Below are 21,515 nucleotides of genomic sequence, written 5' to 3' on the forward strand. Positions count from 1 at the left end.
GGCTGAGGCCCTTTTGCTTGGCCCACATTTTTCCAGCATTTCCTGCACTGGGGTAACTGTCCCTGCTACCCCCATGGAGGGGCTCTCCGAGCGGTCCTGTTCCCCAGAGCCCATCAGTCCTCTGGGCATGGCTGAGCCCACTCCATGTCCTCCTAGCTCCTACACCTCCGTTACCCACACAACAAAATGTCACATCTGTCCCAGTGGCCACTACTGTGTTCCAGGGCTGAGGCCACAGCTGTGTCCAAGAGGCTTGTGTCCTGCCAGCAGCCTGGCTCACTGAGCAAGGGCCCAAAGCAAAAGGGAGGAGTGGGGGCAGTCACCTGCAGGGCAGTTAACATGCCTATCTCCCCCACTTCCCTCAGACAAAGGCCTGGGCTATACATTCTGATAATAAGGGGGTAACCCCTGCATCTAAGGAGCATTAACGTTTACACTGCTACACAGTGGCCTGGCCTCCATGCCAGGCCCCCCATGCCCAGAGACTTCTTTCCCCCACCTCTTCTGGCTTCCTCCTCAGGCCCCAATCTCAGCCCTGCTCTCTTCACAGGTTTCTATTGCCCTGAAGGGACAGGGCTCAACCGGCAGCCCTGCCCCCCGGACACCTACAGCCCCGTGCCCAGGCTGAGCAGCCTGCCAGGATGTTGAGCCTGTGACGGAAGCAGGTTCTGCCCCAGGGCCAACGCGACAGAGGCAGGCGGACAGTGCTTCTTCTGCTCCAGAGGGTCCACCCGGCCCAACCCGGAGGCCGGCACTGAAGGTGCTGGACCCTCCCCACTGAACACTTCCTGAGCCCCCAACTGGGAGGTAGGGGACAGATTCAGGGCTCTTCACCCACTCACTGGTCAACCCAGAGAGACTGAGTCTGTTCTCTCCACGATACCTGGGGTACCTATCCTGGGCCACCAGTGTTCCTGGGCTCTCGTTCGTGGTGGGCAGAACACCGTAGCCCAGCAATGAACAGTGCTCTGGCATTTGTCTCTTCCACCCACTGTCTACCCCGGGCGGGACCCCCCGAGGATCCCCATATCCCACATGGGCCAGGCTGAGGGCAACACCAAGGCAGCCTGAGGGAGCTCGCCTTAGGGGTCATGGTGAAGCAATCTGGGGCCAGGCCATGCATTTGAGTTGCCTGGTACATACTGATACTTGGATGAGAGAAGGGACAGGCCATCAAACCAGAGTACTTGGGCTGGGGACCAGCCAGGTACGGTCAATTTCTAATCTTCCCAAATGGTTCTCATGTATAGCCAAGGGATCATTCCGGTAGTTTTAATTTTCTGGGGGTCAAGTCCCCTTGAAATCCAGGGACTGCAGGACAAAATCCCATGATGCAGTCCAACCTCTGTTTTTGGCAGAAGGGGAAACTGAGGCTTAGGAAGAGGGTCTGCTTTGCCTAAGGGTACACAATCAGTAGCGAAGTTGGGCGCCCAAGCCCACTGACCCTGGTCCAGCCTCCTGCCACTCTGCAGCTGCCCTGCAGCCCTAAGGGTACCACCAGCCTCAGGGAGGCCTGAGTACTGGTGAGGACACTGGTGCGCAGCTCATCCCTCCAGCTTCTGACCCACCAGCTCCAATGGCCTAGTCTGCTCAGCAACAGCCCAGAAGCCCTGGTTCCCACGCTCAGTCACTGAGCAGCCCTGGTGGCAGGCCTCCTGGAGCAGGGTCCATGTGGGGCGAGGGAGAGAAGGAGAGAAGACACAGCTGGGTGGCTCTGGAAATGAGAAAAATGGGAAAACACAAGACATTGCAGGGAGGTCTGCAGAGGCCTCTGCAGCAAGAACTGAAATGGGTGGTCATCCAGTCGGGCCCTTGACCCCATCTCAGATACTGTCCATCCCCCAGCCCCCAGGGCTTGAGTCTTCAAAGGAGGCCCTGCCTCCCTCAGGCGCCCCTTCCCAACGCCACTGCCCTTCGTCAGGAAGAGTGTCCCTGACCTCTTCCCGGTGTTAAGAGCCTCATGGGCTGTGGGAGAGGGCAGGTGCAGAGGGTGCAGCCTGCAGGAGGGACCTCTCCTAGGTGGGCCTTGGGAATCAGCAGCCTAATTCTTCTAGGGCCCTGAGTCTGTGCCAGCGATGCAGGGGGAGCTGTCCGGGGCACCTCTCCTCACCCTGCACTTCCCAGTGGCCAGGCTAACTTGTCTCTTGGGTCCAGAGGGGGCTGGACCATGTCCTCAGGGACACAACTGCCCCAGGGGCTCGGCTGTGCCCCAGCCTTGCCCTCCTGGTACCTTCAGCTCACGCGCCAAGCTCAGTTCAGAGGTAAGGGGCCCCCAGCCTGGGAAGGAGGCTGGGTGTGGGGAGGGACCTGTTTGGATCTAGCCAAACTGCCCTGCCCCCAAGGTCAAAGGTTGTCAAGGAGATTGGAGAACAGGGCCACCTGGCCAGCTGCTTCCCTTCTTTCAGGTGTTTACTCAAAAGTCCCTTTCCAAAGGGGCCTTCCCTGGCCCTCCTTAGCACATATCACAGTCTAACATCCTGTTTACTTGTTGCCATTACTGATTTTCTGTATTCTCCACTAAAATAGAGGCCCCACAAAGCTGGGGAGTCCTGTCTTTGTGCTCACTGCCCTACAGTCAGAATAGTGCCTGGCACATAGCAGCCTCCCAGCATGTGTCTGTTGGATGTAGGCATAACTAGAACAAGCTAATTTTGGAACCTTGGAGGGAACAGCAAGCCCCCCTTGGGGACTGTAAGGAGCACAAGGAGGGTGCTGGGTGAGGGTGGGCCAGAGGAGGCTGGAGAGGGAGCAAAGGTCCAGCTACACAGCACCTGTGCCCACCATGATGACTGAGCTACTGCCTGAGTGGGATGGAGACCAAAGGAGGGTTTGAGCAGAGGAGTGACGTGGGACATTACTTTCAATACACATTAATAAATAATTTATAAAGGGCCACCATAGGATACACAAAATTCTATTTAAATTGCCAGGTTCCAAAAGCAACTTTAATATCTAGTCCAATTCACGAACTCCTCCAAATTATAGTTTGTACTGCACTTACCAGACGCCCTGCTGCTGTTAGACAGATATTCCCCGGAATGCCTGGCTTGTCAAAGGCTCCAGGAATCCCAGCTCTCCGGAGCACTTGGTCTCCTCGCCCAAATGAGCGGACAGGGCTCCCTGGAGGTGGACCCGGAGAAGAGGCTTCCCCTGGTGTTACTAGTCAAACTACAAAAGGGCATGGCAGTAAAGAGCAGAAGAGAAAGCCAGTAGAATGACAGGCTGCTGGAGCAGTGCGGAGGGTCAAATCCTGGTTGTAGGAGCCGTGGGCTATTGCAGGGAGGCACACCCGCATGGAGAATGTGCAGGCAGAGCGGTGGGAATGCCTGTCAGGGGTGTGGTGCACGGAGGGAGGTGAACTAGGACAAGACACTCTCTGATCTGAGGCCCCTTTCAGTCCTCTTGGTGTGGCTTTCCTCAGGCTTCCTGCTCCTCCTGCCCGCCCGGCCACTATTGCAGCTCTGCTGGCCTTGCCAGCCCCTCTGGACTGAAGCAGCACAGGCTTCTTCTGCCTCAGTGGGGTCCTCATCCCCAACAGCTTCCTGGGAGACCGGACCAGTGGCCCGTGCCCTGCAGGTACCCCGGAGGCTGGCCTGAGGAGGGGTCTGGGGAGGTGGGGAATGAGCAGACTCCAAGGCTGCCACCCAGTCAGGGGCCAAGGGCCATCAGGAGGCTGCCAGTGGTCCCCTGGGCCCTCCAGGAACTGAGTTTAGGATGGGGCCACTCTGAGTGCCAAACAGTAGGATTTCTTGTCGCCCTGACCTGTTGGGTCTGCTTCCCTTTCAGGACACTTTTGCCCCCCAGGCACCGTTACCCCCAGGCCCTGCCCAGCAGGCACCCACAATGGCCTGGCCTCCCTGGGCCACTGTGAGCCTTGTCCTAAGGGGTGAGTGCAGAGAGGCCATCCACGGACCCACGTGTCCAGCTGAGCACGCGGTTTGCATTCCTGCCACTGGAGGCGGCTGGACCAGATGCTCGCTAAGACCCCTTTCTGCCTGAGTTTTCTGTGACTTTAAGAAGACAGAAGAATTTCCACAACTTCTTCTAGCCATCTTTCTTTCTGTCTCTTGATCTCTTTGTTGTGTATGGCTGAGTCATTCCTAATTTCGCACCTGCGTCTCTTTTGCTGCATTTTAAGCCAGTCGGCCTCCCCCACCAGTGCCCTGAGCTGGAACAGAGCTGGGCCCAGCCAGCGATTACTCCTGAGGCCAGTGGGGGAGGGCGTCCCCGCACACTCCTGGCTGCAGGGGCCATACAGCCCTCTGAGATCCCTCCTCCCCCGCCCTCTCTGTAGTTTCTTCTGCCCAGAAACACCTCCTCTGTGGTGGGGAACGAATGTCCAGCCGGCCATTACTGCCCTGCCTCCACCTCCTTTGCTTCTCAGTTCCCCTGCCCCAGGGGCACCTACAAGTCACAGGGAGGGGGTGTTCAGCAGTCAGACTGCATTGCCTGTGAGCCAGGTAAGGGGTCACCCCCACCCCAGACGCATTAGGCCGCATCCTCCCTGGCCAGTGAGGGCAGCACTCGGGCCTGGCTCAGACGGGAACACTGGCCACAGCCCACAGTGCACATTAGATTAGCCCACGTTTACTGGCTGGGGTGTGGGGTGGAGGTGGGTGGGGAGGGGCAATCCCTCTGCCCCCCAAGCCCCGGGGATCCTGTCTTCCCCTCTCCCATACAGGCTCCTACTGTCTCCTGCCTGGGCTGGTGGCTGTGTCTGGGCCCTGCCGTGCGGGGTTCCACTGCACTCAGGGAGCATCTGTCCTGAATCCTACTGATGGGATCACAGGAGACCCCTGTCCTCCTGGCCACTTCTGTCCCCAGGGCAGCCCCAGGCCCACTCCCTGCCCCCCAGGTGAGTCACTGATGCATGAGCACCAGCAGTTCAGGGTCTGCTCTGGGCCCTTGAGAGGGAAAGGAGTGGAGGCCCAGCCTGAGGAAGGACCCAGAATAAATGCCCACATTGCACTTAGAGAGTGACATCCGTCCTGCATCCGTGCAGCATGGGGCGTGTGGTGGAGTGTGGAGGGGAATTTAGAGCTCGAGCCCTCTGGGGAGGCTTGACCAGGGAGGGGTGGAGGGCAGGAGCACAGCGAGAAGGGAGTAATTCCTAGCAGTGGAGATGGGGGACAAGATGCACCTCACCTGTGTCAGCTGAGCCCAGGCTCCAGCACCCCAGGTATAAGGTGGACCCAGGAGGCGAGGGGACTTGCAGTCACTGCTCTGTGAGGCTGAGCAGGATCATGGCTCTGCCGTCTGAGATGGGCCACCGCGGGGCTTCATCTGGGAGGCCTTCTGGCGGTGGCCACAGTGTGTGGACCTGCAGGCTCTCTCCTGCCCATCCCTGGGGCCACATCGCTGGAGGACTGCCAGCCATGCCCGGCCGGCTGGTTCTGGGGCTGGCCTGAGCTCCCCAGAGGCCCCGTGTGAAGGAGGCTTGTTCTGTCCCAGGGCTTCTGCCTCTGGGCACAGTCCAGGTAAGGGCAGACCCTCCTCATCTTTTGGGAGGGGGTGGGTGCTGTGGGACCTCCAGGGGGCCAGCCTGGAAGGGAGACATGGGCCGTGGGTTCTCCCTCTGCACTTAGGCTCCTGTACCCAAAAGCAGTGAGAGGAGCCCTCATGACCTGGGGCCTGCTGAGGAGGGGCCGAAACACCATGTGTTAGCAAGGCTCTTGTGCACCCAGAGCTCAGAAAGGGAGAGAAGAGAAGCTTGGGGTGAGGGAGAAGGAAGGGACAAAAGAAAAAGCATTAAAACAAAAACAATCAGTCAAAGATGGCAAATCCTGTGCTTTGGGGGAAGGAATACAGGTGCTCCGGGGCCAAGACCCTCTTGTCAGGGAACAGGCAGGGGCTTCACTCCTCACACAAGACCCAGGGCCAGGCAGAGAAGAGAGAGGACAGACCCAAGGACAAGGCCTTACCCCAGCCGGCACAGTTCCGTCTTCTGGGCCAGCTCTCAACAGGCTGGCTGCAATCAGTTTTGAGATGCTGTAATTGTAATAAAGTGTCGGTGACCACTGGGCACTGGGAAGGGCTAACCTGAGGGGGATGCTCCCTCTGATACTGCAGCTCTCACAAGGGTGCCCCCACCTCCCTACCTGGAAGCTCTGGCCTCAGCGTGGAACAGCCCCAACCAACCCTAGAACATAGCTGACCTAGGACAGCATCTCCAAAACAAATTCATTAAATATCCCAGGAAATAAAGTTGATATGTAAAAACATAAAAACAGTTCCATCCCCCAGAATATGGACACAAAGTACAGGGTTCTGACCCTGCACCATCCCTTCCCGGGGTCGGCCTCCTACGTTAACTCCACTGCAACCCAGCATCTCGCGCCTTCGTCAGTCATGGGCCCTGGGAAGCCAAGTTTGTGAGTGCAGACGGGCTTCCTCCTGCAGGCCAGTGCTCCATGTGATAAAGAGCACAGGGGTCTCCCCAGGCTTAGTGGACACACCATTTCCCAAACTTACACGCCCAAAGACGCTGTGTTTTGAGGAACATCTCATAGGACTAGGACCCCTGGGAACAGCTTTGGTGAGAGATGCTCTGAACTGGAAGCCTGGGGCTGCCTTCTGCGCCCTGTGAGGCTCCCAGCTCTGACTCCCAGCCTGGGAGAGCACGGTACCCCCCGCCCTCTTGGCCCAGGCACTGCAGACCTGGCCCCTTCCCACCCAGGCTGTGAGAGGTTCCCACATGGCCCTCCTACATAGGGCTAGCTTTCAACTGGAGCTGTCTCCCCTCCAGGTGCCCACAGGACCAAGGTGGCAGGGGTCAGGGCCAGAAGTATCATACGTCATAGGCACCACAAATCACACACCCACACTTCCGTGGAGGGAGTAAGAAGTGGTCCTTCTGGGCGCTGGCTGGAAGGCGATGGGGAATCTCCCAAGAGGAAACACCTATCTCCCTCGGCTTTTCTAGGCACTCTGTCCTGCCAGGCACGCCTGCCCCCAGGGCAGCCGGGAACCCCACCTCTGTCCCCCAGGGCAGTATCAGGATGAATCTGGACAGACTGTCTGCAAGACATACCCCACTGGAAAGTGAGAACCTGTTGCTGGAGCAGGGCTCATCTTCTATCTCGGTGACATGGGACCTTTCCTGCCCTCCCTGAAGCCAGAGGGGCTCAGACATGCTGCAGGGACCAGTGACCATGGGCCCCCCAGGCCCCATTGCCCTAGAGAGCCCTTGTAATAAACACTCAACTGCTGATACAGGAGCCTTGGAGGGCTACAGGGCTTCATGCAAAAGACTCAACAAGCCAGGAGGCTGTTGTCCACCCTAACGTTCATTTCCTCCAACCTCGGATGGTCCTCTGGGGGTTTGGCTTCTGCCCAAATGCTCCAGGTCCCTGCAGCTTCCTTCCTCTGGAGGAGCCTCACTTCAGTGAAAGCCTGAGGATATAGAAGGTATCAACTCCTTCATTCCTGACCACCCACTGGCTGTGTCCACAGGTTCTGTCCCTTATGGATCCAGGGACCAGGAGCCAGCACCGTTTGGCCAGTGGACTGTCCTGCCAGCTACTACTGCCCTCTGGGTACCCAGACGGCCCACCCAGCACTCGTGTCCCAGAGGCACCTTCCGAGAGAGGCCCGGTGCACGCGGCGCTGAGGATTGCAGGCCCTGTCTCGCAGGACAGTTCTGCTCCAATTTGGGTGACAAGAGCCATCTTTCTGGGACTTTGCAGGGTCCCTGACTGACCCACTTGTCCCAGAGATACTTAGCCTGCCTGCAGGCGGACACCCCAGGTCCCCTCGCATCGCGTAAGACCTGCAGCCCCACATAGGGAGCACCCCTTGAGGCCTGGGCGTGGGGATGGGAGGGGAAGGCAAAGGTGACCTGCCCTGGCCCTGCAAGTCCACAGTGGGGAAGGGAGGGGAAGGGACAGCCAAGCGCACGAATGCCCCAGCCCAGGCCCACACAGATCTCTGGCGGACGTGGTGCTCTGGGTGTCCCGGGTGGGTGATCCTGGGGCGGAGGTCCGGGCAGCACTGGCGTCGTCTCTGAAGGCCCCCAGGCCTGAGCCAGTGGGGTGAGAGCAGGAGGCTGCGGCCATGTTCAGGAGCAGGGCTAGACCCAGAACTGTTGGGGGCAGGGCCTCAGGGAGATCCCACCAGGGCTGAGCCCAAGGAGGAGAGCGTGGACGTAGCGGTAACCACGTGGGGGAAAGTGTGGTGTGCATTTGTCCATTTTAGCCATCTACTCCATTTATATGTAAATCACCTAGAACAAGAGACAGTTGGGCGGTAAATAGACCAGTGCCTGAAGCTGGCAAGCAGACAAAGGGAGATGTGAGTTCCCTCAAATGGTCCTCAGGCCCCCAGGGGTCCCCACAAAAGCACAGGTGTGTCACACCAGAATAAGGCTTGAAATATGAGGCATTGGCCCATCACCTGCAGCCAGGGCGGCAGAGCCCTGCACAGCTTCAACCACCACAGCCAGGCTTGCATGTCTATGTTCCTAAGTCAGCACTCTCTCACCTTGGCTCTGCATGCACATTGGATGTGACCAGACAAGCCTTTTAACTCATTTATCCTCACAACCAGGCTACTATTTTACAGATGAAAAGCCTGAGTTCAGAGAGGCCCCCTGCAGAGTGCATAGGTAGTGATCAGCAGAGCTAGGAGGGGACACAGAGTCTGGCTCCAAAGACTTGCTCCTTGAGCTCCAGGTCACACTGCCGCTCCAAGCCTAGATGCAGCTCAAGACACTCTTCCTGGTCCCTTTTCTCCTTTTCCTTCTAATTTGAAGCCAGGCCCACTGTGGTGAACTGAGCCTGTCTCCACCCCCTCTCCACAGGGGCCGGGAAACGCTTCCCAGATGGGCCATGCTCAGCAGGTTATTACTGTCCCTCTGGCCAGACCTCAGCCACTCCTATATCCTTCCGGTGCCCCCGTGGCTTCTACTGTTCCGAGGGATCTCCCCAGCCAAGGGTCTGTGAGAATGGAACATTCCAGCCCCAGGAAGCAAAGAGCTCCTGTGAGCCCTGCCCTGCAGAATTCTACAGTGAAGCCTCTGGTATAGGTGGGCTCACTGGGGCTGAGCTCAAGGCCTTCACAGGGCGCTAGGTCCCAAGAAAGGTGCTGGTAGTGGGAGCACCTAGCTCTCCATGAGCCCCTGCAGAAGCAATGCCTCCTTGACAACCAGGAGTTCCCCTACCCTGTTAGAGAGGGGGAGGGACTAACCTGGGGTGGCACAATGAGACCCCTGGTGTCCCTGTGTGCCTTCCTTTAGTATATGTCTCCAGAATTCTTACGCCAGAAGTTTGGCTGTCATAGTCACACAAGTCAGTGCTATGATCCACAGGCAGCCCTGTGAACCGACAGCAGAGTGGAGGGAGGGGGCCCTGAAACAGGCCGGGTACGAGGGAGGGGCATGTCAGGGACTTAAATAAACCAGGACAGGGCATTGCATGACGACTCATCAGGATAAGGTGTCCAGCCCAGCTCTGGACACAGTAGGCACAAGGTGCAGGACAGGACAGTCTGAGATCTAGGACCCTAGAATCTAATTGGTTGTGGCCTGACTGAGTTTCCCAAAGGTACACGCTGCACACATGAGGTTGCAGATGGCCTTGGCCATCTCTAAACACAAGTGGCTGCAGGCCACTAAGCGAACTGAGGGTGTGGCGCCAGTGTGACCAGTGTGGATGAGTGCCATGTCCTGGAGAAAGGGAACTTTATGCTCAATAGCCAGGGCCCCTTGAAGGTGGAGATCTTAGGGGCCCACAGAGGTTTCCTGGGCAATGTACCTTCTGATGCAATGGCAGATGGTCAGCCATTGAGGGCCCCCCTCCCAGTCAACACACCCAGAATTAGACAAAGAATAGTGCATCTTGACTGTGGGGCTGGGCCAGGGCAGGTTCAGAGCCTGGGGGGTCCTGAGTCTCCAATGGTGAGGCTCCCACCACAAGCTAGAGCTGACCCTGCCATTGCCCCCTAGACCCCAGCCTCTGCCTCCAAGGCTACTTCTGTCCCCCTGGCTCCCACTCAGCCACTGTCCACCCATGCCCTCGGGGGATATTTGGGCCCAGGCAAGGGGCCACTGCAGAGCTGGATTGTGAGCTGTGCCCGGCAGGTTTGTAGACTCCAGACCCTGGGCCCTCAGGAAGCCTGGGCTGGAGGGTTGGGGCAAGAGCGAGGAACAGTGGAAAGAGGGTGAGCAACAAAGTCATGAGGGAGCACATTCCCTGGCTCCCTGGGCCCACATCCTCATGGCAGCACCTCACCAGTCCAACAGGTGGGACACGGAAAGCAAAGTCAGGCCAGACGTGGGCCAGGGCCCCATCGATCTCCTAGCAGGACCATAGCCCGTGCTGTCTGGATTTTAGGGTCTCCCTATGCCCAGTGCCCCAGCCCACCCCACATGCACCTCTAGGGCGGAGGACAAGACCAATCCCATGTTCTCTTCAGACAGCAGGTGTTGCTGGAGAGAGAGGACTGCCCTGGTCAAGGCAGCTCCACATCTCTAGCTCATTCCTCCCTCACTCCCCCTCTTTCTGCCCATCACACCAGCACCATGCGCTAGTCCAAGCGCCTAGGGAGGGAGAGAAAAAAGTGGGGAGGGAGGGGAGGGAGGAGAAGGTAGAGGAAGGAGGGGAGGGAGGTGAAGGTGCGGATGGAGGGGAGGGAGGTGAAGGTGGGACACAGTGCAAGAGAGTCCGGGCTGGTGCCAGAGCAGGAGGGAGGTGGGAGGGGTGGCTCTGCTGTCCCTTGGTTCTGCTTCTTCTAGGGATGTTCTGCTCATTGGAAGGGCTATCCCGGCCGTCGGGGCTCTGCCACTCTGCCCACTACTGCACAGGGGGAGCGCTGTCTCCCACCTCCATCAAACACAAGGTACAGAACACTGGGCTGAGCACCCTAGACAGGTGTCTGAATCCACCCTGCAGCACCCCACGTGTATTGGCTCAGGACCACAAAGCTCGCCAGGGGTTCCTGCTGGGCTCCCACCCAGGTTGCATCTCCCTGAGGGCAGGACTCTCCTCACCTTTGTGTCCCCAAGGCCTGGCACAGGGCCCAGTGATATCTTATTTCAATGATTCTAAGATGTGCATCTTTTTCACATTTAACGTCTCTAAAATCAGCAGCACTTTATCATCCATGGCATCTGGCAATCAATGGCAGGGATTTTTTTATTTTAAATTGCTCAACTTCCAGCAGATGACATCTTGGGTTAGATAACATGTGGCAGTAACAGCAGGAAACGTGCACAGAGCCTTTCCTCGTGCTGGGCCACATCGTGGGCTGCATACACGTTAACTCAGCAGTCCTCACTTGGCCCTGGAGGAGGCCCCAGGGCCGCCCCACTTTAGACATGAAGAAACTGAGGAGCACATGGGGTAATGGAGTTTCTCAAGGCCACACGGCGAGAAAGTGACCATCAGTCTGCTGTGTGACTATACCGTAGAGCAGTGTAGTGCAGTCGGTTGGGTAGATAAATGCACGGACCGGTGCTGGACAGACAGATGGACAGATGTGCATTGGTGTGTTAGTTGACTGGCTCTGATTCTTGTTGGTACTGGCTTGCTGTGTGACCTTGAACATACATGCCCCTTGCCCTCTCTGGGCCCTGGCTTCCCTTTTAGAACAGAGACTTCCCCTTCTGGAAGTTGCCGATTCTACATCAACGCTACAAAGAGAATAGGCCAAGAGATGAGGAAGGGAAAGGAGGGAGGCCATTGAGTCAGTGCTACGATTTAGAAAGTGGGGACCCTCCCCCGCCTTCTCCTCACTCATCCTCCACGGGCCTCAGCTGGCACAGTTAAAAGCACATATTAATGGGGTGATTTTGCATGTGATGTTCTCGTGTGCAGTGCAGCCTCATTTAGGTCCGTCCTGGTCTCTGTCTTCTGATAGCAGTGGGGTTTGCAGCCTGAGACCACAGCTCTAATTTGAAATCCTTTCTTCCTTCTTTCTGGCTGCACAGGTAGAGGTCCCAGGACTTTCTGCGAATGACATCTGCCCCCCTGGCTTCTTCTGCCCCAGGGGAATGGGCTCCCCAATGCCATGCCTGCCTGGGTTTTACTCCTCTGCCCCAGGCCTGGCCAGCAAGGACCAGTGCCAGCCGTGCCTCCAGGGGCACTACTGCAGCCATCCTGGGCTGTTCCACGTCCTAGAGGCAAGGATCTGCCATGCAGGGTGAGGGGACCCTGGTCCTGAACTCCTGGGAGCAGTGGCCTGAGGAGGGAGGAGGGTCCCTAGCTCAGGCCTGCCAGGTCCCGCAAGTCACAGGCTAACCCCAATTTCCATGGTCTCTTCTCAGCCCCTCTGAGGAGCCCCGGCCAGGGTGACTATCTCCCCCAGGCATGTGGCCCTCTGATGAGCCATCCCTTAGCTAGGGCTGAACTGAACACACCCTCACGGGCCCTCCAAGCATTGACCTTCTGAGGTCCAAGGAGCTCTGGGTGTCCCGCTTGGTCCCCAGGCAGGTGGCCCCTACCAGACCTTGGTCTTTATCCCGTTGGCCAACATCCTCTGCCAGCAGGTGTCTGAGATTCCTGACAGGTGGTGCGTCTTCCTCTCACGGTCAAAAGGACTGGGGACTGGCCATGGCCACTAGAAAGCTCAGCTGGGCCCCATGTGAGAGAATACCTACCCCACGTGCTCAGGGGCCTTGAGGACAGAGCAAGGTTGGAGAGGGGCTGTACCCATTCTGGGAAATGCCGGACACTTCCCAGAACCAATTTCCTGAGCTCTACTACTTAGTTCCCATCGAGGGGCTGGAGCATGTGTCAGAGCTGAGGGCCAGAGGGCTCCTTTCACCCCAGGGAGGGCCCGTGGCCATGGCCACCCTGGCCTTACCCCCAGCACAACTCTGATGACTGCGGTTCCAGAGGCTGCGCTTCCTCTCGCCATCTACCTGGCCAGGACCCCGTGGTCACGCTGGAGGAGGTTCAGCCACAGTTCTCCATTTCCTCAGGTACATCTGCCTGACAGACAGTGCTGTCCCCTCACCTTCCGATGGAACCCACGGATACAGATGTCCCCCTGGCTTCCTCTGTCCCCTGGGGGCCCACAGCGAGCTGCCCTGTGAGCCAGGCACCTTTAGCCCCTTGCCTGGGGCTGACACCTGCCTGCCCTGCCCAGGGGGCACCTACTGCCAAAAGGCTGCCACCGTGGAGCCCACCACCTGCCCCAAAGGTAATGAATGCCCTCAGGCTGGCCTCTGCCCTCGCTTTTGGGGGCAGAGGGACATTGGGCATGCCCACAGTGGAAAGAACACCTCAGGGTTCAGTGTAAATGGGACCTCCCCTAGCTCCTCCAGCTTGGCTCTGTCCCAGAACTCCATGCTTGATGGCGAGATTTCGGCCCTCTTTGGCAGCCAGCAGCATGCCTATAAAGGGGGCTGATCGTGCTGCAGTGGGAGGACACGAGGTGAAGATTGTCAGGGAGCCACACCCCCCGGGGACAATACCAGTACCCTCCTTCGTTCGGCCTGTGACCGAGCAGCACCTGGCTGGTCCTCAGCGTGTGGCTGTCCAGGGGTGAAGGAAGGAAGGGGATGCCAGACAATGGCCGAGCAGCCTCATGTGTCCACAACTTCCTGCTTACCACAAGTTCCTAGTGGTTGCCCAGGAGATGAGCAGACATTTGTTATGGATGGAAGACCACAGGCCTGGGAGGCAGGGCATCTGGTCAGTCCTGCCCTGACCCTAAGGAGCTGCTGCCCTTGGGCAGCCATAGCCTGTCTGCAAAGAGAGACCAGAGGACCTGAGAGAATGCCCTGGGGGGCTGACTCCCTCTCAGGAAATACCCCAGACCCTCCAGCGTGTCTGGTAGTGAGACTCTCCACACCTGGGGGCCAGGCTGCCTGGAGGGGGCTCCTAGGGCAGCCAATTCTCCAGAAGAAGCACTGGAGGGTTATGAGTGAGCACATGACCCCACTTTCTCCAGGACAAGAAACTCTTCCTCTCAGCACCACAGAGCCAGGCACATCTCTCTCTTCCACTCACTAAATAATGACCCCAGAAACCTCAGTGCTAATGTGCCTAAGCGCTTGCGCACACATGTACACACGCCTCCACGCACACATGCGCACACACAGGCACACCTTAGCCACCCGACAGAGCTCCACCAGAGCCCCCAACCACCGGCCTGGAGTCTGCACCCTCCTCGCCTCTTCCCACCGCCAGGGCCAGCGCCTCCCCACTCCACGCCCTCCGGCTGTGCTCTCTGCACCCCTCAGGGCTGCCCTGACTTAGATGCCATAAATGATGGGAGGTTGGGGCACAGGGAGCAGCTGTGGGCTCAGGACATTCCGTGCTCACTCCCCTGGGCCTTCCCCGCAAGTCACTATTGCCCAGCAGGGACGCCCTCTGCCCTTCCCTGCCCAGAGGGAACCCTCAACCCGCAAGAAGGCTCACTCTCCCCCAGGGCCTGCCAGCCCTGCCTTGCAGGGAGGTATTGCCCTGGGGAAGGTAATGGGCAGCCTGAAGGTAGGTGTAAGCACCCAGCAGAGCTGTGTCTGGCCCCTCCATACAGCCGCCACTAGGGCTCTCCACAGCAGGGCCACAGCCCACCTCAGTGTGGCCTCCTGCCACTTCCTCCTTGAGCCCTGCTCCTCCCTGCCCCCCCGAAGAGGTCCAGCTTCAGGGCCAAGAGCAGCCTCAGTAGCCACCACCAGAATTCTCATCCGTGCTCTGCGCTTCGTGCAGGTGTGACCCTGGACCAGTCACTTAACCTCTCAGACCGCAGTCTCCCCCCGATACAATGCAGGTGATAATGGCCCCCAGACACACAGTTGCTCTGGGGAGTGCGGTCCTTACAGGTCAGGAGCTCAGAACGGCACCTGGTGCACAGTAAGTGCCCACAGCTGTGACCTCCTGTTGTTACCCTCACCCTAGATTCCAAGTGGAAGCCCCGGCCCAGGGCCAAGGACACCACAGCTGCTCAGTAATGCCTTGTTTCCCTGACTTTTTCCTTCTTCCTACTTGAACGTCCATGATTCTCCCAGGTTAGGGACTGCAAGCAGGGCCCAGGGGAGGGCACGATCTGGGCCTACCCAAGTACACACAGGGTTTGAGTACAAGCTGGCAGGTTTCTGTTGCTGCCTTCAACTACCATGTCTTTCTGTGTCCAAGGACCCTGCTTGGCCAGTTACTACTGTGAGGGGGGTGTTGCCAGCCCCACTTCCTGAAGAAACTCTGCCTTCCCCCTCAATGGACCCTGCCCCCGTGGCCACTACTGCCCACGGGGGACTCTGTACCCCGTGCCCTGCCCCATGGGGACGATGAGGAGCAGCCCCATCATGAGCGTCTGCCCTGTGCCCCCCTCCTCCCAGCTGTGGGCCCCTCCTCCTTCACGCATGGAGGGGACACAAACAGCACGACAGGAGCAGGGGTGGTTGGGGCCTCTGGTCCCACTGGGGTGACAGGCCTGTGCCATGGTGTGGATGTGAGGACCTCCCACCCCCAGGACAGGACCCACTCCTCCACTCCATAGGCTGGGCTCTGCCCGCAAAATGCAAGCTGTGCTCTTGGCCAACCTGAGGGAGGCCCTGGCCAGCAGCTGTTTCATTCGACACACATTGTGCTAGGCTCCATTCTAGCACCGGGGTACAGCAGCGAGCCAAGCGGTGCAACGGCCCTGTCCTCAGAGTTGATATTCCAGTGTGAAGACACGGAACCTGTGCACTTCAACCCTCCCTATCCAGGTGGCATCTCCAAGGGGAGCTGCAGGCCCTGCCCAGCTGGCTCCTTCTGCCCCAGCCTGGGCCTCAGCTCTTCAACTGGCTCCTGTGTGACCCTCTCCGAATGGCCCTTGGACCCCAGGGCCTCCAGCCCTGTGGCTCTCCCCTGTCCTCAGGTACCCCCCTGGGAGCTGTGGGAGGGAGCCCAGTCCCACAAGAAGCCAGGGATCCCGTCCAGGATGCAGGCTGGAGCCCTCCAACTGTGGGCCTCAGGCCAGCTCTCGGTGCCTCACAGGAGAAACCTCCATATCCCCATCTCCCAGACTCCTCCTTTCCCCAACTGTCCCACCCAGCCTCCTGGCCTCCTGCACTCCAGATCCCATGGCCTGAACCAGTCAGAGGCAGGACCTCACATTGACTATCCCAAGCCCTGAGCACCCCAATCACACCCAGCCTGGTTCTCAAAGATGTCACTTTGTGTCCAATGCCCAGGGTCACTTTTGCCAACCGGGGGCTTCTTGGCCTGCCCCATGCCACCGAGGAGAGTACCAGCCCTCCCTGGGCTCACACACCTGCCTCCAGTATCCACCTGGCTTTCACTGCCCACATGCTGGCACCAGAGTAACCAGGCTCTGCCCAGCACACGCCTACTGCCCAGCTGGTATGCCCAGGAGCCCTCAACCCCCTGTGCCTCCCGGGCCCTCTGCTTCCTCCCCAACACCCCCATCTTCCTTTCAATCATTCTTTCATTCAAAATTCATGAAGTGGCGGGGCCGGCCCGGTGGCGCAAGCGGTTGGGTGCGCGCGCTCCGCTGCGGCGGCCCGGGGTTCGCTGGTTCGGATCCCGGGCGCGCACCGACGCACTGCTTGGTAAGCCATGCTGTGGCGGCGTCCTATATAAAGTGGAGGAAGACAGGCACCGATGTTAGCCCAGGGCCGTCTTCCTCAGCAAAAAAAGGAGGAGGATTGGCGGATGTTAGCTCAGGGCTGATCTCCTCACAAAAAAAAAAAAAAAAAATTCATGAAGTGGCATGAGGACCACCCATGACGAAGAGCATGCTCATAGCCTTCATCCTCCCCTCACCTCTACCCCCCCCTCCCCGCCCCCGGTTTCTCTTCTCTTCATCTGTCCACTCACCCATGCTCCATGCCCTGCCTCTTTCCTGTACTCAGTCTGGTGGCCTAGGGTGATCACCTGGACCAGAGATGACTGCAAACAGGTGTCATCAGCTGTGCCAACAAGCTGGGTCAACAATCTGGAGTGGCTTCCTGAGCACCACAGGGAGAAGCCTGGCAGTCGTGCTGGCGCTGCAGAGGCGGAACCCGGCAGATCAGACGGTGGTGCCGCAGCCACCGTGAGTTTGCTGTCTTCGAGTTTGAGTCCAGTCACCCTGTGACTGGAATACACTGTGCATGAGCCCATACTCACACAAACTCACACACACGCACAAACTCACACGGGCATGTGCAGATACATACACACACGCACACACGTACATTCATACCCTCTCACAGTGCACACACACACATGCACACACACTCACACAGCACACAATATATACAAGCACACACAAACACATGCACACGCACATACATATGCTGTCCCCAGGCAGTGCAGCGGACAAATAGGTGTCCACAAAAGTTCATAATCTTTGTCACACCTTAGATAAATTTGGGGAGAAATCTTCCTGCCAGCTTCAGGAGTTGTGAGCGCATTATGTTTGCAAGTGTTTGATCCACAGGTAACCAGACATTTGTCTTTCCCATGACTATGGTGTGAAAGGTACACCTGCCCCTTTTAAAAGAGTGACCTCTTACCCAGAATACTTAGAACATCCCAAGTTCAGAGAGCCTGGTCTGTTGTCCCCGTGGTGACATGTTGTACTAGTCACACACACACACATCCCCCCAGGGAGGACGGCCCCTCTGTGGGGAAGCGCTGTGCTCCCGGACCCCCACCCCACCCTTGCTGAGGAGCCGACTCGCTTACTCCCTGCCTCCTGTCTCCTCTAACTAAACTCGCACCTTTCAGCTTCCTACTCCCATGCCTGGGCAGAATTTTTTTTCGGTAGATCCAGCTGCTCCCTTTAAAACTTTTCCCCTGTTGGAGGATTTCTTCTCCTATTTCCCATTCAAGGTGCATACACTGTGTGTCCCTGGCACCTAGCAGCACAGCCCACGAGCACAAGGAAGTACTGAGGCCGGCAAAGCCAGAGGATGGGGCTGGGCGGAGGCCTGAGTTGGAGGACAAGGGCAGCTGGCACTGGGGGTTGGTGAGGGCCTTCCAGGTGAGACATGCTTGGTGTGGACCAACATGGTTCCAACTTAGTCCCAGAGAGCCCACAGTGTCTGACGCCCAGTAGGCGCCCCACTGGCTAGATGAATGGCACTTGCCCCACGTAGCTTCCCTGCTATCTGGAAATCCTCCGTGAGGTAGTTACTCCTTTGTAAAGGGACAATAATTCTAGGGAGAGAGACTGAAGCCACTGCCACTTCATCACTTCATCGCCTCTGAGAAAGCAGCACAAGACTCAGCACCATCAGGGGTAGCAGGATGCTGACAGGTAGGGAGCCTGGCACAGAAACGCCCGCTGTGCGTCAGTCCGGGCATGGAGGAGGCGGGTCCACAGGCTCTGACCGACCACCCGTCTTCACTACCTGCTCCCATCCTCCAGGAACGTGGTCCCCTCCTCCGTGTCCGCCAGGGACCTTCACTCCCCAGGACGTGTCAGGCCTCCAGGAAGAGGGTGACTGCTCCGTCTGTCCCTCTGGTCACTACTGCAGGTTAGTAACAGCCCAGAGTCATTCACCTCAGGCCACTGCCATCAAAGTGCACCCTCTGGGTGACGAGGCGCAACGTACCCCCTGGCCTGTCCCGAGGCTCCAAGGCCCCGGACCATGTCGGGGGAGCGAAGGTATGAGGGGCCGGCTGTAAGACCACAGCCCCACCTGGCAGCACAGGCCTGAACAGGGAGGGAAAAGCCTGACAATTAGGTGAGAGAGCCAAGACAATCAGCACAGACCTAGATCTAAAAGTAAATAAATAACATACATTCCAGCAGAGGGAGGATCAGTCTGAGAGGACAACAGCTCTGCTCAGTCTCTGCGCAAAAGTATGGGGAAGTTTCTTAGAGGCAAAATCCTCTGTGCCTCTGGGCCTTCCCCGAGTTCTGCACACACACTCAGGGAAGATGGACAATTCTCCCTTCTCCTTCTCTTCCTGAACTTTCTACAATATGAATAGCTTTTGTAATCAGTTGGGCTGCAAAGACAAACAGTACCTATAAAGAGAGTGATCAGAGGGCAGGCCTCAGGGCACCCAGATTCCACCTGACTATCCAACACCCACTCGGGTGTGTCAGACATGTGCTTTGTGCCTGGCTTCCGTGGCTGTGCGAAGTGGTCATTCTCACCAGAGCAACAGAGGTCACTTGGGATTCAGAGACTCATAGCCCCCAGGGCTGGGTGGGGGGGTCCCGCAGCCTCCCCTGAGTCCTTAGGGGCAGGTCTGGCCCCTCAAAGTGGCCCTCAGCCCAACTCCCCCAGAGTAGCCAGACCAAACCAGAGCACACTGGGGCCTCTGGTCCAGGGAAAGCTCCCAGCATTTGCTGAAGGCGCACACCTACTATTTCCCAAGACTGGGAGTAGGGGGCGTCAAAGGAAGGGTTGCTCTGCATTTCACACAGAGGTGAACCTGCTTCAAAGCAGATTCTTTTCTACCCAAAACGTGACAGCAGAGGGTTCCTCAGACAATCCTTCTGGAGGTTCGTCTCCCTATGCTCAGGAAGTTCATCCTTAGATCTAGCCTACTTTCTCTCGCTGCAGAGTTGGAGATCAGACTGGAGGCTCTCAGAGCCCAGGCCCAGGGACCTGGCAGGCCCCAGCGACCCAGGCATCCCCTAGAGGCAGTGCAGGAAGCAGGTGGAAGACCTGCCAGTCTCCTCCCTCCTCATTTTCACAGTGAGCGCAGCGGGGCCCTCGTGTTCCTCCAGGAGGGGCTAGTCCTACTGTTGGCAGCCCTGAATCCTGCTGTTTATCCACTGAGCTCCACAAACTCAGTGGAGGAAAGACATCCAGGAATCCATCTTTTCCTGAAAGATGCAGGATGGGGCTTCAGCTGCTGCGCTGGGCTCAGGACCCCGGGTCTGAGCCCCACACCCGCTTTATTGCTAGGTGAATTGTCCTGTTTCTGTCTTGCACGTGGACATATTCACGCGTTCTTCTGGGGCAGAGGTCAAAAGAATTTCACACTGTGGGTCACAAGAAAACTGACAGCAGGGCCTGGTTCCCCTCTGGTGCTGGGTGCTGGGCTCAGATGGGCCCTCTATCTGGCCTTCTCATTCTTCTCCACTCTCTCTGGCTGTTAGACGTGGACAGGTGTGGGGGAAATGTCCTGCTGGTTATTTCTGCCCACCTGGGACCTCTGAACTGATGACACCAGTCCCAGGGAGTCCCAGACTCCCTGTCCCCAGGGTCAGCTGTGCGCCCAGCAGTTCCCACCAGGTAACAGCCCGTCCCTTGCCTTTGGGATGTGAAAGATGCCGAGACCAAGGCTGCCCAGCTGTCACTCCAAGACCCACCAGGGCAAAGGAATTTCTTTTGGTCAAAAACAGATTCTAAAAATAATTGACCCCCAGTATTGTACATCTAATATGTATATACATAAGCATGTGTATGTAATTACATACGTCATATGTATATGGTTACTGATTTGACCAACGCAAAAAGCAAGTGGAGTCAGGACGGGTGTCCAGGCTTCTCAACTCCTGGGTCCATAGAATCCCCCACGCCACCCTTGGACATGTGCCCCCACAGTCCTGCTGCTGTCCCCCCTCTGCCACAGTGGAGCAGCCTCACAGCCTTCCAAAGGACCCAATGGAACCCCACGTGCTTCAGGTTTTTACTGCCCAGAGGGCAATGGAGGACCCACCCTGTGCCCACCTCACACCGTGGCGGCTGCCCCTGGAGCCAAGCAGCAAGAGGACTGTGGGCCTTGGCCCCCGGGGCACTGGTGCAAAGCCAGTGAGGCACCCGCACCACAGCCTGGAGTGCACTGGTCCTGGGAAGGGCATGGGGAGGCCCTTTGGGCAAGAGGGGCAGGATGGAAAGTGAGCGCAGCCCTTATTCTCTAGGGGACCTGACCACCTGCCCCTGCCCTGCGGGCCACTACTACCCTGGAGGGAGTGAGACCCACCCAGGAACCCCCCAGACCTGCCCTGAGCACACCTACCTGGCAGCAGAAGGAGGCCAGGGTCAGGCAGAATACCTCCTCTGCCCCGCCAGGTACTACTGCCGGTCCCCAGGTGAGAGGCTATCTCCAGGCTGGATGCTGAGACCTCTGAGAAAGAGAGATGAGAGCTCATTGGGAGGCGCTGTGGGGCATCCTTTCTTTGCCTGCTGCTTTTGCCCTCAGGTCTCTCTTCCTTTGACGGCCATCCTTGTCCTCCAGACCACTGGTGTTCAGGTGATCAGGGTGCCTGTCTCTGCCCACCTAGAACCTTTCAGACAGAGCCAGGAGCATAGTTGTGGGAAGACTGTGAGCTCTCTCCCCCTGGCTACTACTGCCCTGAGGCTGAGCTGAGGGGCCATGCAAACGTGTTTCCAATCCCCTGCAGAGCTGGATCTGAATGCCCTGCAGGTGAGACTGCTGGCCCTTCCCTCCCTTCCCAGCCCCTGCCCTGACCCTTGAAGCTTAAGCCAGGGGCTCACATAGGAGGCGCTTATCAAGCACAGAGCACATCACACAAGCATGTCATGTCCGCCTGCTTGCCTTAGCAAGCCATCTGCCCAGCCCCCCCAATGCCCACCCAGTCTTTGGTTGGGTCTGTGCTACCTAGATCTCCCCAAGACTAAGGTGCCTTGGTCTGTTCCTGTCTCCCTAAGGTGCTAT

This window comes from Diceros bicornis, chromosome 9, assembly GCF_020826845.1.
Source record: "Diceros bicornis minor isolate mBicDic1 chromosome 9, mDicBic1.mat.cur, whole genome shotgun sequence".
Lineage (NCBI taxonomy): Eukaryota > Metazoa > Chordata > Mammalia > Perissodactyla > Rhinocerotidae > Diceros > Diceros bicornis.